General features: G+C 47.7%; 1 protein-coding gene and 1 long non-coding RNA gene across 4 annotated transcripts in view; both read right to left on the minus strand.

Annotated features, from left to right (window-relative positions):
* The window catches only part of SLC8A3 (solute carrier family 8 member A3), a 145294-nt gene that overhangs the window by 75750 nt on the left and 46480 nt on the right, over nt 1-23064 (minus strand). The gene's annotated exons all lie outside the window — the stretch shown is intronic.
* On the minus strand, nt 1122-4209 carry LOC122239647. The gene is made up of 3 exons (XR_006218958.1): nt 3830-4209; nt 3440-3577; nt 1122-1972 (listed from the first exon to the last, which is right to left on the minus strand). It is a non-coding gene; the product is annotated as an uncharacterized LOC122239647 (long non-coding RNA).

Consider the following 23064-nt stretch of genomic DNA (forward strand, 5'->3'; position numbering starts at 1 on the left):
GTCTGAGTCCCGCGTTGGGCTCTGCACTGACAATGTGCAGCCTGCTTGGGATTCTGTCTCTCCCTCTCTCTCTGCCCCTCTCCTCCTCCTCTCTCTCTCTCAAATAAATAGATTAAAAAAAAAAAAGGATTCTTTTGATTTGAATCCCAGTGCCTCAGTCTTCCCATCTGCAGAACAGGGTCAATAATGCTCTTCCTTCACAAAGTTCTCATGAGGAGTAGGTGGATTAACTCATGTGAGGCACTTGGCACAATCCCTGGCACACGGGTGGTACTGACCAAGCCACGCTGCTCTTACTGCTACTAAGCCCAGACATGAGAAGGAGGGAGACTAGAAGAGCAACAATCAGGAACTCCAGCAGGAGGAGGGAAGGGCGTTACAAGAGAATATGAAAATGACAGGTGGTTGCAGATGCAGAGTAAGTGTGGCTTCAAACAAATCACATTTTAAAACAAGGCACTGAAGAGAAGCTTCTCCAAGCCAGCGAAATGTCTCAGTCCCCGTGTACATCCTGCCCTTACAGACGGAGGAGGCTTCGGGAAGACATCAGGGTTGGTCATTCCCCGGCAAGCTGCCTGCTGCCCAGTAGCCCAGCCTACGACAGGCAGATCACAAGTGCCCATTGCTTCCTACCCTGCTTCCGCTGACATTTGACTCCTTACGTTCTTCTCTTATTCTGGAACAAGGATGGACAAGAACCGCTTACTGCAGAGGAACCACCCAAACAAGTTCTGGGGTCTTCCGAAGTTGCTCTTGACTCCTCCCTGCCTATAGCTCAGTCTGGCCACTGGTAAGCTCTACGTTCAAGTCTTTATTTTCTCCTCGCTAGCTTCTTGCGGATAATCCTTCCGGGGGCACAATTCATTCTTAAGAAAGGATGCCTGTTCCTTAACAACCTTTCCAACATGTCACCAAAGAAGACTCCAAAAGACATCATAAGAGGCCTTTTTGAAGGTTCTCCCACCCTCAAGTCTGGGGCTCTCAAGAGGAACCTGGGTTGGGGCAAAGATGATGTGGGTGGGAGCAACAGGGCGATGCAAGTAGAAAGAACATATGCACGCGTACACAGATACACACACACACACACACACACACACACACACACACAACTGGTCTTCTCGGCACACAGTAAAATATAGCTTTATTGGATATAGCCATTCAAATATTATCCTTCCCTTAAATATTTGAACCTGGAATGAGTTTAGACTTATTCTCCTACCATATGAAACCTCCAAGGGAAAGGAATGCTGAGCAGTTCATGCTATCTCGAACATTCAAGAGCTGTCAATGCAGGGATCCTACAGGACACTGCTCAGTAAAGTCCTGAAGCTCCACTCTTTCATGGAAGTGCAAAGGTTTTTGTTGGGAATCGTTTCCATGTGACACATTTTGCTTTTGGGAAATCAACAATCTGGGCACAAAACCAGTATTCTTCCCTCCACTCCAGCGACAAGAGCACTGGATAAAAAGCTTGATTTCCAAGGATGCCCTTAAGTCACTCATGCCTTAGGGGTAAAAGCACTCTCAGTTTTCTGAATATTGATTCCTTCACTAGGTAAATGGGAATAATTTGACCTGCTGTCCCCTATATGGATCCCCTAAGCCTTCATGTTTCTATAGGGAATTAGGGAACTTTGTGAGGGCCTTGTTATAGTCAAGCAACACTGGGGATCCCATTGTTATGGACTAGATTGTGTTCCCCCTCAAAATTCGTATGTTGAAGGTCTAACACTCCCCGAAGTGATACTAGGAAGTGTGTGATGGGGGAGAGGGTGGTAAACTGGGTTTAGATGAGGTGATGAGAGAGGAACATCCGTCATGGGACCAGTGCCCATATAAGAAGGGGAAGAGACACCACAGCTTTCTTTCTCCACCATGCAAGGAAACAGCGAGAAGGCGGCTGTCTACACCTCTGGAAACATGCTCCCTCCAGACATCAAATCTGTCAGCACCTTCATCTCGGCTTCCCAGCCTGAAGAAATGTGAGAAATAAATGTCCATTGTTTTAAACCATCCAGTCTAGGGTACTCGGCTCTAGCAGCCCAAGCTAAGACATGCACGCATCTGATCTGTTCACCCCAAGAATCATACAACATCTTAGCTGGCAGACTACCTCAGATCTCATCCAGTTGGACTTTATGAAGGATGAAACCAAGGTGTAGAAGGGAAACGTAAACTGCTGAAAAAAAAAAAAACCACACAGACGCTCCCAACGGTGGCATGTAACCATCATGAACGGAGGGCTCTTGAGTTACGGCTTGAATTTTGGATTTGCCGCCCACCGCTGTGTTAAGCTTGCACTAGCCATGTTATGCCTCACAATCGGTTTTTCACCCTTTATGGGTTGTTGTGAACAGTAACTGAAATAATACTTAGCACACTGCCTGGTAGATAGTAAGTGTTGCATAAAGGCTAGCTACATGTGGTAGAGACCGGTAAAGACTCAGCCTCCCCTTCCGGAGTGTAGAGCTGTTGCTGGAACACGGCTGACCGGCCTGGGGTTACATTTCCCAGCCCCTCTTGCCTCTAGGGAGGGCCACAGGACTGCGTGATCACCAGAGGAGTGCAGGTAGACGCGATGTGTGCCGCTGCTGGGCCGGCTGGGTAAGCAACGGGTGCACAGGCTGCCCGCCTCTACGGGTTGGATTATGCCAGAACAACCGTGCAGCCCCAAAATGGAGGCTGTGGGATGGAAGCTGTGAGATGAAAGCAGCCGACATCCCTGAGTAGTGGCTTGGAGGAGCACTACCCGTCCAGGACGTGAGACGTGGCTTGAGTGAAAAATACACTTTTACTGTGTAAGCCAATGAGATCGGGCGTTGTCAGCACAGCTAGCATGAAGCACCCTGACCAATATGCTATTGCTATGATCACTAAAGTAGACAAATGCTCGGAAAATGAGAGGGCAACTGGAGGGTTTAACCAGTGTGACTCTTGCCTTTAACTTCTGAGTCTAAGGGTGGGAAAGGGGTACATTTGCAACACCCCTACTGACACTAATCCTCATGCTCAAGGGCCTACATTCTCCTGCTATTAAACAGCAGAGGGCAAAGAGGCAGAGTCCAGTCTGGCTCTGTCCTGCCCGGAGACTGACAGCCTTCCTGGTGAGTGATAAGAGGATTCTAAATGATCTCAGCCCTGGTGGTAGGCTCCTGTATACCCCTGGCAAGACTGGTGAAAGAATTAGAAACACCGCAGGAAGGGCAACGGCAGGGAGGCACTCAGACAGCCCGGTCTTCCCTTCACCGTGAGCTTGCTTATAACCAGCGACATAATTGAGCCTCGGTTTCCTCATCTGTAAAATGAGGCACTGAAGGCCCAAGGATCCTTTCGGCTCTAATGATCTGGGGCTTTTACAAGTTCACCCATTCAACAAACATGTATTGAGCTCTGAGCTGGGTGCTGGACGTACAAAGATCTTTAAGATACGGTCTCTGACCTCAAAATGTTCACAGTCCAGAAGATGTTCACAAAATGTTTGCCGTTCACAGTGCCTGTCGTGGGGTCAGGCGTGATGGAGGTGGCCTTTATGCTGTGTTCTCTGCCCATGTGGCTGCTTATGAGGTTCGTTTACCACCTTTATATAAAATACAAAGGCAGAAGGGGGGAAGGTCTATTTACAAGTCAAGTACCCTAAGAAAGGTCTTCATTCTGGAGCAGCCCAGAATCTGCAACATGGCAACAATTCAGAAAAGTCTCTTTTTTTCCTCCCTAGCAACTCAGGAGCACTGCATTTTAGACCCCCCCAAAGGAGCCCCTTATCTCATACTCCCTCGTCAAATAAAACTAAGGCCTAGAGAGATTAAATAGCTCATCTGAGGCCATTTACCTGAAAATGAGGTCAGGTCCAGGCTCTCTTTGCCCATCATCTTGATCATGGCCTTGGAAAAGAAGGGAAATTTGCAAAAGCTTCCCTGCTCTACACCCATGGGAGTCCAGGTGAGCGTCTCCCGCTGCAATGCCACCCAGACCCCTTGTTTGGAAAAATCTCTGGATTTCTTTAATGGACGCCCATAGTTCTGATGTACGGTCGCTGAGAAAACTTGAGACCAGTTGCTTCCTTAAGTCTCCCAGGCTCAGTTTCCACACACTATACCTCTTTTGATTATGTTTAAAACTCCAGAACTGCAAAACTCGTCCTGCAGCCCAACAAGGGTAGGGGGTGGAGTGCAGATTGTGAGCCAGAGCCAACAGTCACCTTCTGGTTGAAAAGATTCCACCCTCTGAGGAAAACAAAAAGCCCCTTCCTCTGTTGCCATGGGAACAGTTCAGCAATGTTATGGATGCTCTGCAGGAGGCCGCCATGGAGCAGAGCTGGGGAGAGGGCTTTCGTGCCAAAGAGCCAGGAAGGCTGTTTGTGAAAAAGCAATTCTGTCAGCACTCCTAATCTTGTGGGGGGTGCTGGGAGTGGTTCCCCAGCCTCTGGCCCTAGGGCATCTTCGTACATGGCATTACCCAGCTGGCAAGAAAAGGGGCCAGGACCCAAGGCTCACTTCAAATGACTATGGAGTAGGGTTCTCTGTGTAAAGACTCAAAGTCACTGAGAAGAGGTTTCCTCATCTCCACTGGTACAGCTGTATCCCTGTCCCACCAGCACAGGGTGACTGAGCACCTCTCATCTGAAGAAGCCAGAGATAACCAGAAAGCGAACCATGTTAGAGACAATTTGGTGGAGCAGGGGGAGGAGGGCATATATGGAGACAGTGGGCAGCCTCGAGCCTCCCGTGCGACTTTAGAATCCTTCGTGACTCCCACACCACACCACACATTCACACAAAGGTTGACACTGATTATTGTCTCCTGACCCATATTTCCTTTTGCTCTGTTTCACAGAAGACTCATTTCTCAGCCTACTGCCAGCTGTTTATGACTCAGACACACCCCTGGGGAGCGCATCCCCTGTCCAACCCTCATGAAGAGCTCCCAGCCAAGGGCAGGAAAGGGGCTCTGATTATGTCAGATGGGCCTGGGGCTCTTTGACCTCAGTCAGGATAGTAAGCCTCAGAGTCTCGGTTTCCTCATTTGTAAATTGCATGATAATACTACCTATCCATAGGATTACTGGGAATAGTATCTATTGCATGGATAGCCTTTAGCCAAGAACCTGGAGTATAACCCATATTTAATTAATGTAGATTTAGCAGCAGCTGGGTGGCTCAGTTGGTTAAGTGTCTGACTCTTGATTTCAGCCCAAGGCATTATCTCACGGTCCATAGGTTTGAGCCCCATGTTGGGTTCCTTGCTGGCAGTAGGATGCCTGCTTGGGATTCTCTCTCTCTCCCCCTCTCTCTCTGCCCCTCTCCTGCTTGCTGTCTATCTCTCTCTCTCTCTCTCTCTCTCTCTCTCAAAATAAATAAGTAAACATTAAAAAAAATAAATGTAGACCTAGCCAAAAATATAAGTTTAGGCTAAATAAATTTTATAGTTTTCCCAATTGCAGGAAGCTGTGATTTCTTTCCCCACTTCTCTAAAAAAAAAAAAAAAAAAAAAAAAAGTATTATGACTACCCTTCATGGTTAGGATTATTTCAACTATTTTTTTAATGTCTTATTCTCTCCTTTTCTTTTTTTTTTAATTTTTTAAAATGTTTATTTTGGAGGGGTGCCTGGGTGGCTCAGTCGGTTAAGCGTCCGACTTCAGCTCAGGTCACGATCTCGCGGTCCGTGGGTTCGAGCCCCGCGTCAGGCTCTGGGCTGATGGCTCAGAGCCTGGAGCCTGCTTCCGATTCTGTCTCCCTCTCTCTCTGCCCCTCCCCCATTCATGCTCTGTCTCTCTCTGTCTCAAAAATAAATAAAGGTTAAAAAAAATTTTTTTAAAAATTTATAAAAAAAAAATGTTTATTTTGGAGAGAGAGAGAGAGAGAGAGGGAGAACGGGAGGAGCAGAGAGAGAAGGAGACACAGAATCTGAAGCAGGCTCCAGGCTCCAAAATGTCAGCACAGACCACGACGTGGGGCTCAAACTCACAAACCACGAGATCATTACCTGAGCCGAAGTCAGACGCTCAATTGACTGAGCCACCCAGGTGCCCCTCTCCTTTTCTTATTCTCCTTTATTAATATTTATTTATGTTGAAAACAAAACAAAAAAAAAACATGGAAGAAGGAACTACAACAAAATGTGAACAGTGCATATGATGGTAGGAGACTATGGAGGTTTACTTTTTTGTGATGGAGATAAGATAAAATATTTTTAAAAGTGGTGTTATTCAACATTCTATGTAAACTCCACCTCTCTTTCTGCCATCTACTTAAGAGGTCTTAAACATCGCCTAACTTTAATCATCTTTCCCACAGCAAATTTATTTTCAAGTCTCCACCTCCAGGCCTGGCTTCCCTCCCAGACTTTGGGCCCCCTGGGCCAGCATACATGCATGTGGATGAGCCAGAAGAATCCATAATTAATCAACTGCTCATGATCTATTACTGTTTACAAAGCCCTACCACACGGGTCTCACTTGATCCTCAAAATAACCCTGTGATAAGGAAACGAATATCATCACTCCCATTTTACAGAAGAAACAACCAAGACAAATTAGAAGGCTTACATATTCCATTGCCATTTCAGTCGCTAGATAAATGGGGGAACTAGAAGTGTGAATCCAGGGGTGCTGATTCCACTTCAGGACAAGTTTCTCCCAGAGGAAAACACCTGGACAGCCATGCTGATTACCTACCTCTCCCCCATATCCGGTGGCTCCTCCAGCCTCTCTGTAGTGATGGCCTTACCATGTCCCCACTCACCTGGTACTCGTCTGACTTCTCTCGTGCTCTTCTCTGCCACCTCACTCTGTCAGTCATGGAGCCCTCGCACTTCTTCTCTTTCAGTGTCTCTCAAGTTGTCCCCATCCCTCCATTTCCACTGTGACCCCTCACGTGCTGGCCCTGGATGCTGCCATATATGCACTGAGGACCCAGCTATGCAATAGCCTTCCAGTTGGTCTCACTAACTCCAATCTCTGGGTCCTTCATGGTAACCAGGTTAATCTTATTTACTGTTTCTAGTGCAAAAACCTCAATAGCTCTGAATTGCCTACAAAATGAAGTTGAAAATCACTGCCTGACAGACAAGACCCTTCTCTAGCTCCTGAATCTACGGATCCTTGGTTTAATCCTTATGATTCCCCCAAATCAGTCATTCAACTCTAACCATATACACATGAGTTGCCCCAAAATGATAAATGGGTTTCTTCTCGGATGCCAAGAGATCAAAAGGTGATGTCTGCCTAGAGCCCTGGGTTAAAGAGGCTTATTATAAACATATTTGGGTCAGAGAAAAAGGGTGCCAAAATCAATTAGCAATATCTGCCACCGTTAAAAGGAGGAGAGGTGGAAGAAGGTGGCATTTCATTTGTATCCCTGGTCTTTTCTATTAGAATGAAACTCATCTAGGCCATAACTTTACTTTTCTCCCCCAATCTAATTTTCCCTGCAGCCACTTAACAGTACCTTGCACACAGTAGATACTCAATAAATATTTTTAAATGGACTCATACATTTTTCTGAACTCATTTTGACCTACAATAAAGCAGAAGCCCCATAGGATAGAGCAGTGGTTCTCAACCCTGGGGAGCTATATATTAAAAAACAAAAACAAGGGGCGCCTGGGTGGCGCAGTTGGTTAAGCGTCCGACTTCAGCCAGGTCACGATCTCGCGGTCCGTGAGTTCGAGCCCCGCGTCAGGCTCTGGGCTGATGGCTCGGAGCCTGGAGCCTGTTTCCGATTCTGTGTCTCCCTCTCTCTCTGCCCCTCCCCCGTTCATGCTCTGTCTCTCTCTGTCCCAAAAATAAATAAAAAACGTTGGAAAAAAAAAAATTAAAAAAAAAAAAACAAAAACAAAAACAAAAAAAACAACTGATGTTTGTGCCTCACCCATATAGGTTCTGACTTAATTAGTCTGGAAAGGATTCAGCACTAGTAGTTTTTTAAAGCTCCCCAAGGTTGGGAACCACTGGTTGAAGGGAAGGGCAATAGCACTCAGAAGTCCTGCTTTTCCTGAATAGCATGTGATCATGAACTAATCACTGGGTCTCCATTTCATCTGTTCGAAAATAAAGTAGTGCTACTGTGTTATATCTAAGGTGTGTTCAAGTTCTCCCAGTTTTCTCTTCCACTTCCTAAAGGATTTCTCTACCAGTAGAGTCCAGCTCTTATACTAGGGATCTAAAAGCCTCCATCAGGGGCGCCTGGGTGGCGCAGTCGGTTAAGCGTCCGACTTCAGCCAGGTCACGATCTCGCGGTCCGTGAGTTTGAGCCCCGTGTCAGGCTCTGGGCTAATGGCTCGGAGCCTGGAGCCTGTTTCCGATTCTGTGTCTCCCTCTCTCTCTGCCCCTCCCCCGTTCATGCTCTGTCTCTCTCTGTCCCAAAAATAAATTAAAAAACGTTGAAAAAAAAAATTTAAAAGCCTCCATCAGATGCTCCTAGGATCAGAAGAAATGGAAAGCCTGATGTATTCTTTTTTTCCCCCATTTTTCCAGCCTGCTCTAGACATTGGAAAGATTGCTTCTTATGTCAATCAACCAACCAACTCTACTAAATGATGATACGTAACTTGGGGGTCATGAAACCTCACCCACCCTTAGATGTGTGCAACTGACACTTTCTCATATTTGTGAAAAATGCTTTAAGAAAAATTCCTGAACTTCCCTTGCAACCAAGTTGTTGGCTCTAAGACTTCTTATGTAGAAAACCTAGAGCTGCCGAAATTAAGGACTTGAATGAATCCCTATTATTGTTTAGAACTATGCAAGGAGCTGTCTGGAGAAACACAAAGCAGCACAGAACTTTGTCCAGAGAAGCTTAGACTATAACTGAGGAAAGAAAATCAACACATACGTGCGTCCACGCACGCACACACATACACACACAATTTAGAACTAAATACAGGGCCCCAGAATAACAGTGTTCAGATGGCACCCAGGGGAGGGAAAGATCTATGTTCTTCCCACCATTTCCAGCAAAGCCTCTTTGACCTTAGAGTGCTGGTATCATCCCAAACCTACTATCAAGTTTATTCATGCCATGACTAATTCCTGGCAATGGGTGGGGGTTCCCAGAATGCCTCCTAATTGCTGAGCACAGCAGGAAGTAGCAAGAAACATCTACTACCCTTCCCATCGTCTCTGCCTTCTACTCCCCTAGTAATGGCCCCCAAATTCATTTCCAAGTAATTTACATGCAAATTAGATTACAGGGTCACAGAAAGGATTGGGGTGGGGGAGTAAATGGTATCCCAGACACTTACAATTAAGGACCAAATGTCTGATTCATTGAAAAGTGAGTCTGGGTGGTGCAGAGACTAGGTTCATGGAGGATGTGGTGAACGTGGACCTGGTACAGGTCAGACATCTGAGCAATGTGTGGTAAGTGCACCGCAAGGCAGATATTTTGAACTTGCCCAGTAGCATTTCATTGACAGGTCTTGCAGACCAGTGTTCTTTGGCCATCTCCCAAGGGTTAACTCTCAACTATAATTGTTTCTCTTCCAGTGAGTGTGACCAGTAGTAGCCGAAGGCTGCTGATTGTGATGATGAGGAATTATGCTGGGTCCTGCCTCCCTGGGACCAGCACCAGAAAGTGTCTTCCCCTGTGGTGGGCTTTCTTGGCTTAGTTCTGCCTCAGAATGTCCTTCTCTGATAGCAGCTGGTTTGTTATGTTCTCTCCAAACATGGCTTCACAGAACATGGACCATCCTGTCCAACCGCTGATTTTACAGATGAGGAGCCAGGCCCTTCCAGAGTAGGGACTTGCCCAGGGCCACCCACTAGGTGGTGTCAAGCATCATGACACTCTGATGGTTGGTACTCAGGTCTGAAGGGTACCATGAGGAGAAAAGACACTACGCACTTAGCCTTTGGACTTGTTTTCTTCATTCGAAACTCTCCCGTTTGGTGATCTCATATACCTCCAGGTCTTCAGGCTCATCTCCACTCTCACCTCCCTCTAATCTGTGTCCCTCGCCCCGAACCTATCCTGAATTCCAGGACCATATTGCCATTTGCCTACAACATTTTCACATGGGTGTCCCATTACCATCTCAAAACAACATGCTGTAAGTGGAATTCATCACTGACACCCCCAAATGCCTCCACAAGCTTATTCCCCATTTTCAGATTCTCCAACCTATTTGAAGGGCAGTCCTAACCATTCTGCCATGCAGAATTGAAACTGGACAGTCATCCTTGGCTAACTCTTTATTTTCCCTCCGTAGTGCCATTCAGTCTCCAGATCTATTGGTTCTCACCATAGAATGCCTTCTTACCCGTCTCCTCCTGTCTATTTCAGTGGACACAACCCAGGCCCCATCATCCGCCACCTGCATTACTGCGACAGCTATTTCATCGGTGGTCCTCTTTCTGGATTCTCCCCATCTGCCCCTTAGCGGTCTTCCATATCCCTGCCAGACTAACTCTTTAAGAACACTGATCTTTCCTGTCATTCTCTTACTCAAATGAGCTCCTATGGTCACTTTATTGTCTAGCGAGTAATGTCCAAACCCTTCTACGTATCATCAAGGCTCTCTACAATGTGGCCATACTCCACTCCACCCTTCTCCTCCTTCCACAGGCCCCGCGATTCCTTCTCTTGAACAGACACGCTCTTCCTCCCATATTATCTTGACAAAATGCTACTTCTTCTTTAGGACTCACTTCTTTAACAAAGCCACCCCCCATCCCACACATTCTCACAGAGTGGCGCCGTTAAGAGTTTAAGGTGAAATTGACGACATGCTGGCTATTGACTTTGATATGAAGATATTAGAAGAAGCTGTACAAAAGCAAAACCGTGGACAATCTGAAGTAGTTATGGGGTGACACCTTTTAACATGTTTTATTTCTCCCAATCAAGGACCAGGCCTCAGGCTGTTAAAATCATTCTCCCTCCAGTCACTGTACCTCGTCGTACCTCCATGTTAGCTCTTACTATCCATCTCTCAAGATAGGTGTTGGCCAAAGAGTTTTCCTTCCCAGTTTAGAGCTCATACAGAGCACCAAAGAGTCTGAACTTAGGGTGCCTTGGTATTTGTCAATGTTATCACCAGGTTAATTAGCCTCTGTTGTAGTTATGGGCATAGTCCTCATTATGGTGCTAGTAGGATGCAGTGGCCTGCATGAAGTGGGCCCCCTTTTTGGCTTGGGCTCTTGGCCTAAATGCCCATGCGTGACTCCTCCACAGAAGGCCAAACAGACCTTGGGAAGGCACATTTTCCTATACAGGGTAGACCTGAATAGAATCCCCCTACACTCAAACTCATCTCAGATGATACCCTGCTCAAGACTGGGCAGGCCACACTCAATGCCTGTAAGGAGAGGAAGAGAGTTCAGATGATGATGGGGTGAACCTGAATAACCTTATCTAGACTCCTAGGGAAGTGCCTATAGAAAACATGGTGTTCTGGAATCTGACCATTCTGTTCTGGACTCCTTTGTAGGAGGGGTAAACAATACTGAGAAAACTTCCTCCCAAAGGCTACCATTACATAATAACTACTGTGTCACTGTAAGTCAGGTGTCTATGCTAAGAGCTTTATAAACATCATCTCCCTTAATCCTCCCAGGAATCCTATGTGCGTATTATAATTATTATTATTCATCCTTATTTTACAGAGAAGAAAAGCAAAGTTTAGGAAACTTTAAAAGCATTAAGTAAGCTTCATTAATGTTTTAATGCATTTATTGAACGCTGTGCTCCAGCCACTATGCTAGACACTGTGGGAGATACAGGGATAAATCAAATACCCTCCCTGACCCAAGAAGTTCACAGGCCAGTGGAAGAGACACTAAAGCATTCAAGTAAGCCTGATTTGTTAGGGAGATGGTGAGGTTGGCAGTGACTCGGTGGTCTTAATTAGAGAAAATAATTTGGGCCAGTGGAGTTGCAAGACAGGTCAGACTTCAAAGGCAGAGATAGGAGGGCGCGTGCTTTCTGCAAACTGAACTGAACTGTAAACTACTTGAGGGCAGAATCGAATCTTCTGTTTATAATTCAATGCCAGAGATATTTATCAAGCACCTTCAATGTACCTGCCAGGGTACAATGTATCTTCCATACGGAAGGGGGGGATAGAGAGAGAAACAACACAGAGCTGTTGCCCTCAGACCGCTGGGCAAACCTCCCCTTAGTCACTAGTAGTATGCCTTCCTCTAGACACCCCCGGGATCCCCTTACCCTCTTTCCCTCAATGAATACTTGACTGACTTCTTTGATGGTCTTCTGCTTCCTCTGGATCAGACAACCCAGAACAGCATCTGGGGATGGAATTCTGAGACCAGAAAGACCCTGGGAAAGAGCTTCACAGCCTAACGTATCTGAAGGTCACTTACCCAGCCTGTCTACACACACATTTCAGAGGAAATGTAATAAACTTCCTTAATGATACTCAACTCACCTGAGGTTTATCTGCTGCCCCACATGTGCCCACCCTTAATGGACGTGCGACAATGCTGATGACTAGGAAGTCAGAGATGCTGGGTTCCTGCGTTTGCTTCTGTGCTGTGTGTGCACGTCCTGAGGGTGTGCACGTGTGAGCACGCACGCGTGTGCGTGTGCGTGTGAGAGAGAGAGACAGAGAGATCGACAGTGCGCAGGTAGGTGCAAGCGATACTTCTCAGGATCACCCTCCACACTGAGAGCACCCAGGTCTGGCATCCCCCTGCCCTCTGCAAGGGTAATGAAACCTATATCCAGGAAAACACTGGCAAGCCTAGCTAATTGACCCGAATGGCAAGGCAAGTCCTCTGGGGATCCTCGGGGGCTTGTCTGAGAAGAGCCATGAACATTCATAATAACAAAGGCAGAAAACATAACAACAGTCCATCTTGGCGCCCTGGCTGTAAATGGCTCATTTACTCTGGCAAGAGGAATGGAGTTTTAATGACAAATTGAAATGCCGCACAGCAGGCTTGGTTTTGTGCTGTAAATTATTTTCGAAAGAGGCACGATGTCTTCATAAAAGAGGATTGCTCTCTGCTGTGGAGTGAGGGTGACTGGAGTCCCCCCCATCCTCACGTCCCCACCCCCACCTCCAGCGCTTCCCTGCTCCATCCGAAGGCCTACTTCTTCCTGCCTTTTGGACATTCAGGGCAGTGCATTTCATGGTGGGTTTCATAGTGGGTTTCATAGCATGCACCCTCTCTCCTGGGCATGCAAAGGAATAAAGCTGAATTTCACAGGACCAGGAGCCAGAGGGCACAGGGTTCAAGGGGCATCTGCTAATTTGCCCGGTTGGGACTTCCTGGTCTCCCTTCCACACAGGATTCGCTTTTACAGAGGAGGAAAGAGGTCTGAGAACTGTGCTGCACAGATTCCACACCTCCACGTCCATACCACCAACATCTGTTCACAAAGCAACACCGTTTAACAGCCCGTGGGGATAAGAGGCAGGTACCCCTGAAGCACTATGGTAAAGCTAGTGCTGGCTCAGCAGCCACACCCTCTGCTACATTTTCCAGGTTCCTGTGCAGTTGCAGCAGGCCACGTGACCCGTTTGGGCCAATGGACTCTAACTGAAAGTGCAATGTGTCAATTCAAGGTGAAAGCAGTGCAAAGCCTGTGTGACCCCTCCCTCCTTCTCCCCCCTCCGTCCTCGCTCCCCATCTTTCCAAGTGGAGGAGCCGCCAGATGAGGGAGGGCAATATGTCCCGCCTTGGGCGTTGTGGTCTAGTGAACAAGAGATAAACTGTATGGTATGAAGCTAGTGAGAGTGCAGGGGTTTTTGGTTACCGCAGGTGCACTCGAGACTAGCCTGCCCAACGCAGCCAGCATCTCAAGGGCTCATACTCAGAATCGCATTTCCTGGTACTGGGAAGCTCATCCCCCTCACCCCCCATTGCGCAGCCACGCAGTAGCCCTGTCTGCCTTGAGGCCTGACTGTGGGCAACGTCAAGCCATCAGACAGGCCTGTGTCCCACTCTGGCGCTGCCACTTGCTAGGCAATCTCAGACAAGGAGCCCAGCCTTGCCGAGTCTTGGTTTCTCCATCTGTAAAATAAGAACACCTATTTTGTCAGGCTATTGTGACAAGTGAGACAATCTGTATAAAACCCCTAAGGCACTTCTTGACACATACTAGGTGCTCAAAAAGTATCAATTCTTACCTTTTCTTTTCCTTTCTTCCTTCTCAAGATGCAACGTGGTTCTGAGTAAAGCGAGGCTAATTGGCTCACGAAAATCTACCTGCAGAATTGGCTTCATCAGCGATTAACGCTATCTAAATATCCGAATATCTGTATGTGCCACTTACTGGTTATGTTGCCTCGGACAAGCTACACAAGTTCTCTGTACCTCAGTTTCCTCATCTGCAAAATGGGGGAGCAAAGGGACCTCACTCACCTGGTCATTCTGCAGATTATGCAAATTATATTAACTATGTAACTTGCTTGATACAGTGCCTGGCACATGTAACCACTACATCTAAAGGCTTTCTATTATCATTATTAAAGGTTATCTATTATTATGATTACTCTGCCCCTTGGCTAAACTCACTTTTCCAAAGCCATCTCTCAGGAGGGGCTCATCTGCGTATACATGAATTTGAGAAAGCCGAAGATCCAGAAATGTTGCTCACGTACTAACAGAAAACAGGTGACATATTTTACCAGGCCCTAGTGTGTTTCAAAGTACTCTTCACCTGTCTCTAGGCTGGCTCTCAAGATTGTTTGGTCTAGTCTTCTCAAGCGTTTTGGTTTAATTGGAATGAGAGACAAAGGTTAAAAGAGGAGAGAGGAAAAGGAAACCCTATCCAGATATCCGAGCTAAAGATCTGCTCTGCACTTGGTGCGTCCACTCATTTATCCTCCGAGCATTTATTCAGTGCCTGCTGGGTTCCAGGCATTGGGTCAGGCACCCGGGGTGAACGAGTCATTGTCTTCACACTCTGATCAGGATGAGAGACACATGAACAGAGAGTTGTACAGGACTGTGAGTGGGAGGGTGGAGATTTGTACAAAAATTTTTTTTATTTTTATTTTTTGGACAAAGAATTTTCGAGAAGACTGAGAAAGGATACCCAAAGCAGCCTGGGGTGTGTGTGTGTGTGTGTGTGTGTGTGTGTGTGTGTGTGTGCGCGCGCGCACATGAAGTTTTCCTGGATGAGGTGACCTACAGCTGAGTTTTATAGGGTAGGTAGGATTTTCCTGGGCAAGAAAAGGGAGAGGGCATTTAAGGCAGATGGACCGGCTCAAAGGCACAGAGATGAGAAACAGCCAGTTATGGGCAGGGACCAGAGGCTGTCATGTGCAGCTAAAACATAAAGCCTGAAGCAGCGTGAAGGGAGATGAGGTAGGCGGGGTAGACACGACCAGGTCACAGACAGTACCATCTTTCGGATGAGAAGCCTGTGTCTCGTTCTGTTAGTGACTAAAGAACTTCAGGAGCAAGGTTTACTTTGGTGACCGTGTGGAGGATAGACTTGGAGGGGGAAAGACTAATGACACAGACCACTTAGGAAGGGATGGCAGTACAACAGAATGAAGATGATGAAGGCCTGATGTAGGCTCGGCGACAGGCAGAAGGAAGAAGGGCGTGGGGTTGGACGGAATGCAGAACAGAGCAAGCTTGGCTTGAAAGAAACTCAGGTGAACGGTGGTGTTAGCAGCTGAGGAAGAGGCAACTCCCTGGGGGGGGCGTAACCGTGAGGCACACGGGCGGGGTGTTTGGGCAGAGATGTCCAGCAGGCAATGGGATACGTGGCTAAAGGTGTAGATCTGGGTCTCATCGATCCAGAAATTGTGGACAAAACCTGAGTGAATGAAATAGATCAAGAAGACTATACAGCAAGGAAGCAAAGGTGGGACACTGAGGAGGGGCATATTTATGGGGTATGGTGGAGAAAAAGCTACCAGTGAGACAGATGGAGACATAACAGAAGAACCAGGAGAGTGCTCTGTTCTGGAGTGCATGGGGGTACAGAACTTCCAGAAGACTAGTGATCAGCATCATCGAATACAGCAGAGAAGCCTCACATGATCTCAGAGAAGTCATACTGCGCAGGGCCGAGGCGTGAAGGTACAACGGGGACACAGGGATGGTGAGACGCCTGAGAAGTCTGGATGTGAAGTCCAGGAATTGGAGGTGGAAGAGGGAAGGAGCTGAAGTGATACAGGAGAGGAGGCAGAGAATGGGGCTTCCATGCTTTGGAGCCATACAAGGCTTAACGAGATGCTCAGCTTCCATTCACTTGTGTGGCCCAGAGTAGATCATCTCACCTCTAAGCCTGTTTCTTCATCAGTAAGGGGAACATAATAAAAGCTAGACCATAGGGCATACAGTAGGTGCTCAATAAATGGAGCCGGAGGAGGACGCAGGGTCATAGGAAAGGTTTTTTTCAAAGATAGGTAGATCAGAAGTGACAGGGATGGATAGGTAAATTCAGACACCAGCCCTAGTATCATCAAATGGTGCCATTCAAGGGCTGCTCACTTCTCTTGCTGACACGGGGAGAAATCATGAGTTTCCTAGGCCCTTGCACTTGATGACAGGAAATGTGTCGGTTACAGGATGTGACAGCGTCCGTAATTGTTTATTTAGGAAGGCACTGTGTCTGTGTGAAAATCAGGCGGAAGTTCAGGGACAGTGGAGAGGAAAGGTCACAGCGATAGTCTGGAAGTGATAAGTACAGTGAAAGAACAATGGAAAAAACGGAAAGAGGATCAACCATGAAACAAGGTCCTGGGGAAGGAAGGAGAGGCTGAGGCCGAGGGCTGACTCTAACCAGCAGGAGGGGCCGTGAGACACCCACACAGCCTCCTGGGAAAGTTCCCGAGGGAGCAGATTCTCACCCCGGGAGGGGAGGGAATGATCTGCCGTCACCGGGTTGCCCGTTGGCCGTGCAAAGAAAGAGCTGGAGGACGGAATGGCTGATCTACATATAGTTAATGGTAGACCTAGAGCTAGAACCTGGATCCCTTGGCTCTTTCTACGGCATCTGTTGGGTTGAAATGAGTTAAAAATGGAAGAATTCGCTTGTCTTGTTTGGGTGAGTTCCCCTTATGGTGATCACTTCTTGATGGACTTGAATTGGAAAGAGGAAGCCAAACTGAGAAACAAAACGCCTCCGGTCAGAGAAAGTAGCAAATTTGGGAAATGCTGCAGGCTTCACCGTTATATTTAGGGGACCACCCTTTTGTACTATACACTATTGGAGCTCATTAGCGAGAGTCCTAGCGTCTCAGCACCAAAAACAAAACCAAAAACAAAAAGTTACCGAAGAGCAACTCCTCTTACAGATGAAGACCTCAGTTTGCCAAGCACACAGGGAATCCATGGCCAACCTGAGGCTAGAGCGGCAGTGCTCGGACTCCCAGCGGCGGGGGCAAGCGCGGCTCTGGTGGCTTTCACTTGTGGCTCTAAGTAGCTCAGAAGGCAAACGGGGAAGAGATAGGAAGCTCCTTGTCCCATCCCCCAGTTGCGTCTCAGGGCAGCCTTTGGAGGTGGCCGTCCTGGCAGTGTGGTGTTCCGAGAGGGGTATCTAGATTGACCAGATAAATTCAGCTCTTTGCTTTGCTGCTGAACACCCGGCCTCTGTGAGCAAGTGTGTGCTCTTTTGTCAGTTCCCCAGGGAGGTGAGAGGAGACAGGAGCTGCAGGAGTCCACGGCCCATCCTCAGGCATCCGGGGATTCACCACATGACACAATGAGACCTTCAGATCCTTTTAGTGGGGCCAGCCAGCAACTCACCTTTCTCTGCTACCTGGCCCAGGCAACATCTCTGGCCCTGCCTACCACCGGCTGCTGTCTTCTGATTCTAATGTATTGCTGGGATCTGCCGCTCAATAAAAGCCACAAAAACGCGAGCTAGGAAATCCTTCCTTCCTCTAGCCACCGCCCCCTCCTCCAATCTCCCAAACCAAATAGATGCCTTTTGAAGTTATACAAGGGGGAGGGGGGCTTCCTTCCCCACCAGCATGGCGATAAAACTGCGGCAAGGTTGGCTTGGTGCCTTTGATGGCTGCCTCTGCCATTTGTTCAAGCTCAAAACAATGAGACCTTAAAGGAAGAGAGGAAAGAAACAATGAAATAGGATGTTAAGTGATGCCTCCAATGCTTTTGTGCTCCCAGCTCCGGCTGAGTAACCTCCACTCAACAGGCTGGACAAGTGGTCCTGATGCCAGGTTCTGAAATAGCAGACCTGCAGCCACCCTGCCTCCACCACCACTCAGAAAAAAGCAACAAAGGGGCTAAGGACTCCTTTTGGCAAAGGCAAATGCCCTCATATGCCCTTGGGTGGTAATATCCTATTCAGAGCAAGGTGCCTGGAGGCTGGAGAGGAGTGGACACTGAGCATGTCTTTTGGCGAAGTCCAGGCATGGGTGGGAGAACCCAGGATGGGGCCGCAGCACATCAAACGTTGGGAACCACTGGGCCCACCATGCCAGGTCCCAAAGGCAGCATGCCACTCTTGATGGTTAGCATCCCAAATGCCCAAATTTCACTGATCTGTCAAGAATTCAAACAAAAAGGGATAAGAGAATACAAGCTTAAAGGGATGCTGTGATGAAAACAGCTCTGGTACACACAAAGCTTCTGGAGCTTGGAAGCACTATTGCTGGGAAGGCAGAGGCAGCTGAGGTATGGAAAATGATCGGGGGGAGAGAAGGCCATGGAGATCGGAAAGGGGGGGTCAAGCTCAGGGAACAGTCCACTTTTAAAAGGCTGGCATTTAGCCCACGTTTCACTCCAAGCCCTATCCTGTCCTCAGTTTCATGTAGTTCTCTTACTGCCCCATTGTCCCCCCCGCACCCCCCCCCCACCGAATTCCCCTCTGTCTTACTTTCTTCCAGCTGGTGCCTATGAAGGGAACTTGCAACTCCCACTCCCTAACCCCATTTTGCTGGCATTTTTGGCTATCTCCTTTTGGTTCTCCTCCAGCACGGAGATGGAATTAAATTAAGCACACACTCCTACAGTCTAAGGAGCAACTGCGACACTGGGACGCTTTGCCTTGGATCTCCATCACTCTCTTTCCCGAACACGTTCTCTCTGCTGTCTTATTTGCTGCCTGTCTCATCTCCCAATCAATAGGTGCTTCTGGGAAAGGTGCTCTGGCTGGTCGTGTTTCCTCTCCCAGGGATGTTTGCATTTTAACAAGGGATTGAGCCTTCTCACAAAGAAAGCTTTCTTACTTAACGATATTTTAGACAGAAGCAAGATGATGGTGACCGGGAGTGGGCGAGGCTTTCTGATTTTCATCCCTGCATTTTTTTTTTCCCATTCTGTGATTCCCCATCCAAACCACTTCCGGCCCCAAACCTGGTCCTCCCCACGTTTGCCTGAAGAAAGTGAACAACATCATCGTCCCCTTACAATGAAGTAAGAAGCCTGAACACCCTTCCCATGACCTTCTTTTTCCTCATCCCACATCCAAGCCATAGGCCCAACTTGTCGTTCTTCCTGTTCTTTGATATCTAGGCTCCAATCAACTGCTGTCACCTTGGTCCATGCCATCAACACTTCTCACCTGGAACAGCTCTTACAAGTCACCGACTAGTCACCAACTCTTACCTGCACCAGCCCTTATTCCACGAGCAGCTCACCCTCACACAGCAGCCTTTCAAACACCCATCCACTTGCGTGAGACAACTCAGGCCTTGCATGCAGAATAAAATCCCAACCTCTTACTATGGTGATATGGGTTGACCTGTGCCCCGCTAAGATTTAGATGTTGAAGTCCTAGCCTCTGGTGGCACAGAATGTGACCTTATTTGGTAATAGGGTTGCTGCAGGTGTAATTCGTTAGGTTATAACGAGGTCATTGTGGAATAGGCTAGGCCCCCAATCCAACATGGCTGGTGTCCTTATAAGAAGACGGCCATGGGAAGACAGGGAAAATGCCACGTGATGACGAAGGCAGGTTGGAGTGACATAGCCACAAGCCAAGTGACACCAAAGATTGCTAGCAACCCACCAGAAGCTAGGAGTAGGCAAAGAAGGATCCCCTACAGTGGGATCCTGGCTCGGCCGGCATCTTAATTTCAGCCGGCTGGCCTCCACAGCTGGGAGACAGCAAATTTCAGTTGTTCGAAGCCACCTGGTTTGTGGCACTTGCTACAGCAGCCCAAGGAAGCCAAGACACGTGGCTTCTAAGAACCTGCGTGAGGAGGACTCTGCCCCCTCCACCGAGCTCATTTGATGAGCTGTCCACATTGGCTTTTTCTTCAAGTTCTAGAACACAGGAAGCCCACACTGCCTCTAGGGCCTTTGAGTGCACTAGTCCTTTGCCAGGGACATTGCTTTTACCTCTTCACGTAATTGTTCCTTTTGGTTTTGCTTTAAATGTCAGCACTTCAGAGAGACCTTTCCAGACCATCCAACCTACGTAAGTTCAGAGCACCCTGCTTCTTTCCTTCACAGCATCCATCTCAACCTAAGATTATTTAATATTGTTAGCTACTTTACTCTTCCACTAGACTATTGGCTGCATCAGGGCACGGACCGTTAAAATGGGATTGCTGTTTTAAGCCGAGCTCGCAGTCATTGTCTTAAAAGAGTTAGTTCACCAATACATCCTTCTCACAGTGCTTGGCACATGGGAGGTACTCAATAAATATGTTTTCAGTGAATGCTACATTCAGGGCACATCTCCCTTAAATGAAGGCAGGAGCACCCACTATGAAGCACAGAAGGGCTACTCAGCGTAGGTGACCGCAGGCCTTCATTGGAATTAGGAACAGAATCGGAAACCAGGCCTCTAAGACTTAAAACTCATGCTTGTTTTTTTACTTTCATGCTAAGACTAGCAAGAAAATCTGTTCATATGTCAAGTTTTTATCAAGCAAGTCACGTTTTTCAAGTACCGAGCAGGCTGGCCACTTAAAAGGAATCCTGAGGCAAACTAATTCGTAAAATGCGCAACAACTCCCGAAGTCGTAAGTTGTGAAAATTCAGCTTTGTGCTTAAGAGGTGGCTGGTGTTGTTGGGGCACACCCATGGGTCCTGCCTCTGGAGACACAATGGTGCTTATCTGTACCACCTGCTCAGAGGTGGATGAATTTTTCATATAAACTCCTTGCCTTCAGTCCACTTTCAGAGTTGGATGCCAAACACAATGATCTGTTCCACAAAACAACCCACCAGTCTGTCTGGTTTGAAAGCTCCTTTGCTTTCTTTTCTTTTCTTTTTTCTTTTTTCTTTTCTTTTTTCTTTTCTTTCTTTCTTTCTCTTCTTTCTTTTTCTTTCTCTTCTTTTTTTCTTTCTCTTTTTCTCTTTCTTTTCTTTCTTTCTCTTCTTTCTTTCCTTTCTTTCTCTTTTCTTTCTTTCTCCCTTCCTTCCTTCCTTCCTTCTTTCCTTCCTTCCTTCCTTTCCTTTCTCTCTCTCTCTCCTTCCCTCCTCTTTTGCCAATTTGGAAATCTCTCAGCATCTCCTTCCTTCCTTCCTTTCCTTCCTTCCTTCCTTCCTTCCTTCCTTCCTTCCTCTTTTTCTTTTGTCTTCCTTCTCTTTTTTTCTTTCTTTCTTCTTCCTTCTTTCCTCTCTCTCTCTCTCTCTCTCTCCTTCCCTTCCTCCCTCCCTTCTCTCTCTTTTTTTTTTTTTTTTTGCCAATTTGGAAATCTCTCACATCTCATCGATTTCATTCTTTGGGGAAAATGGGATCTTCAGTTCACCTCCACAGGGCCAGAGGACAGATGACTTAGCATGGCCTGTCCTCGTTCTCCATGCTGGGCAATGATTCACATCCACGGTGCCCCAATCCATCACACCTCTGAGTCCCCTCATATGCCTTCCCCGGTGCAGATGTGGGGGGAGGAGAAATGGGTGGCAGATGTTCCTGGGATCTGGCTTTCAGGCGAGGGGAGGCGGCAGGGTGGGGACGGCCCTACTCACACTGCCAATAGCTGCAGTCCCTGCCCTTGAGGGAGCCTGTGGCTACAGGGCTTCCAATGGCCTGTGTGACTCTGTGAAATAATCGGCTCTAGGCTGAGAGGAGAACAGCCTGTGGTTTCTCAAATAAAGACAGCAGCTGCTGAGAAAGGGGCTTCCAATATCTGGGCTGTAGACTCCATGGAGCAGGGATTTTACCCGCTTTGTTCACTGTCGCATCTTCAGTACCTAGAATAGTAGGGCTTAGGCATCTTTGTTGACTGAAGGAAAGAATGAATGAATGACTGACCATGCTTCCCACCAACCATAAAAAGCAGCTTCGATGTGACGAACCCTTCCTTGAACCAATGGTTTCTTCCCGCTCTGAGCGCATAGCTCTGGCCGCCGTATCACCCACCTACATCAAGCAGGTTGAATCTTGGTTCAAACCTCTCCTGTCATTCACTGACTGGAAGCTGCCGGAAGGTAGGGGCTTAGAGCTCCGCTTACAACAACCATCTCTTTCCTTGACCCCCCAAATTGAAGCGACCCAACCACGTGCCCTGAATTGGAGTTCAGAAAAAGCGGGCTCTGTAGCTCAGTGCAGTGCTTTGCATAGAGCAGGCTCCGGTAAACACTTGAGAATGAGGGTGTCCAGACTCCTGGGTAGGATAAGGACACAGAGCAGAGAGCACCACAGTCTCAGTGCTCTGCTTGTCTGCCATGTAGGGACAAGCAAACAGCCACCTCGGAGGTTAAGCAAAGAGGAAAATAATACAGTAAACCTTGCATTGGCTACCACTTAAAAAACACTCGCCCAGTGCCAGGCACTATGCTAATGTGCATTACGTATTTAACAGGATGTTGGACAGAACTTTCTCTGCTATCCCAACACTGGCAGCTGGAGCGCAGAGCTGAGGCAGAGAGGTCTTAAGTTTCCCCAGACTTAAAGACAGAGCCCACAGCTGACCCGACACCTCCCTCAGGACTTGGCAAAAGGCCACTGAATTGGCTCTGCCCACCCCTTCCCCTTCTCTCTCCCCTTGCTCCAGCAACCCCCTTCCCAGTCCATAACACAGAGAAGAAGAGAGGGAGGGGTGCCTGAGTTGTTGAAGAGTGGGATTTTCGGCCTTTCCCGCTCCTTTCATGAAATAAAGGAAAGAAGACCTTTCTCTCACCCCCACCAAGCCAAGCGAAGGGGGAGCCAAGACAACTGCTCAGAAACATGGGGCTGCCTCCGAGAAGGGGCACTGGCATTCCACTCCCAGATGACAG

This window comes from Panthera tigris, chromosome B3 (genome assembly GCF_018350195.1).
Source record: "Panthera tigris isolate Pti1 chromosome B3, P.tigris_Pti1_mat1.1, whole genome shotgun sequence".
Lineage (NCBI taxonomy): Eukaryota > Metazoa > Chordata > Mammalia > Carnivora > Felidae > Panthera > Panthera tigris.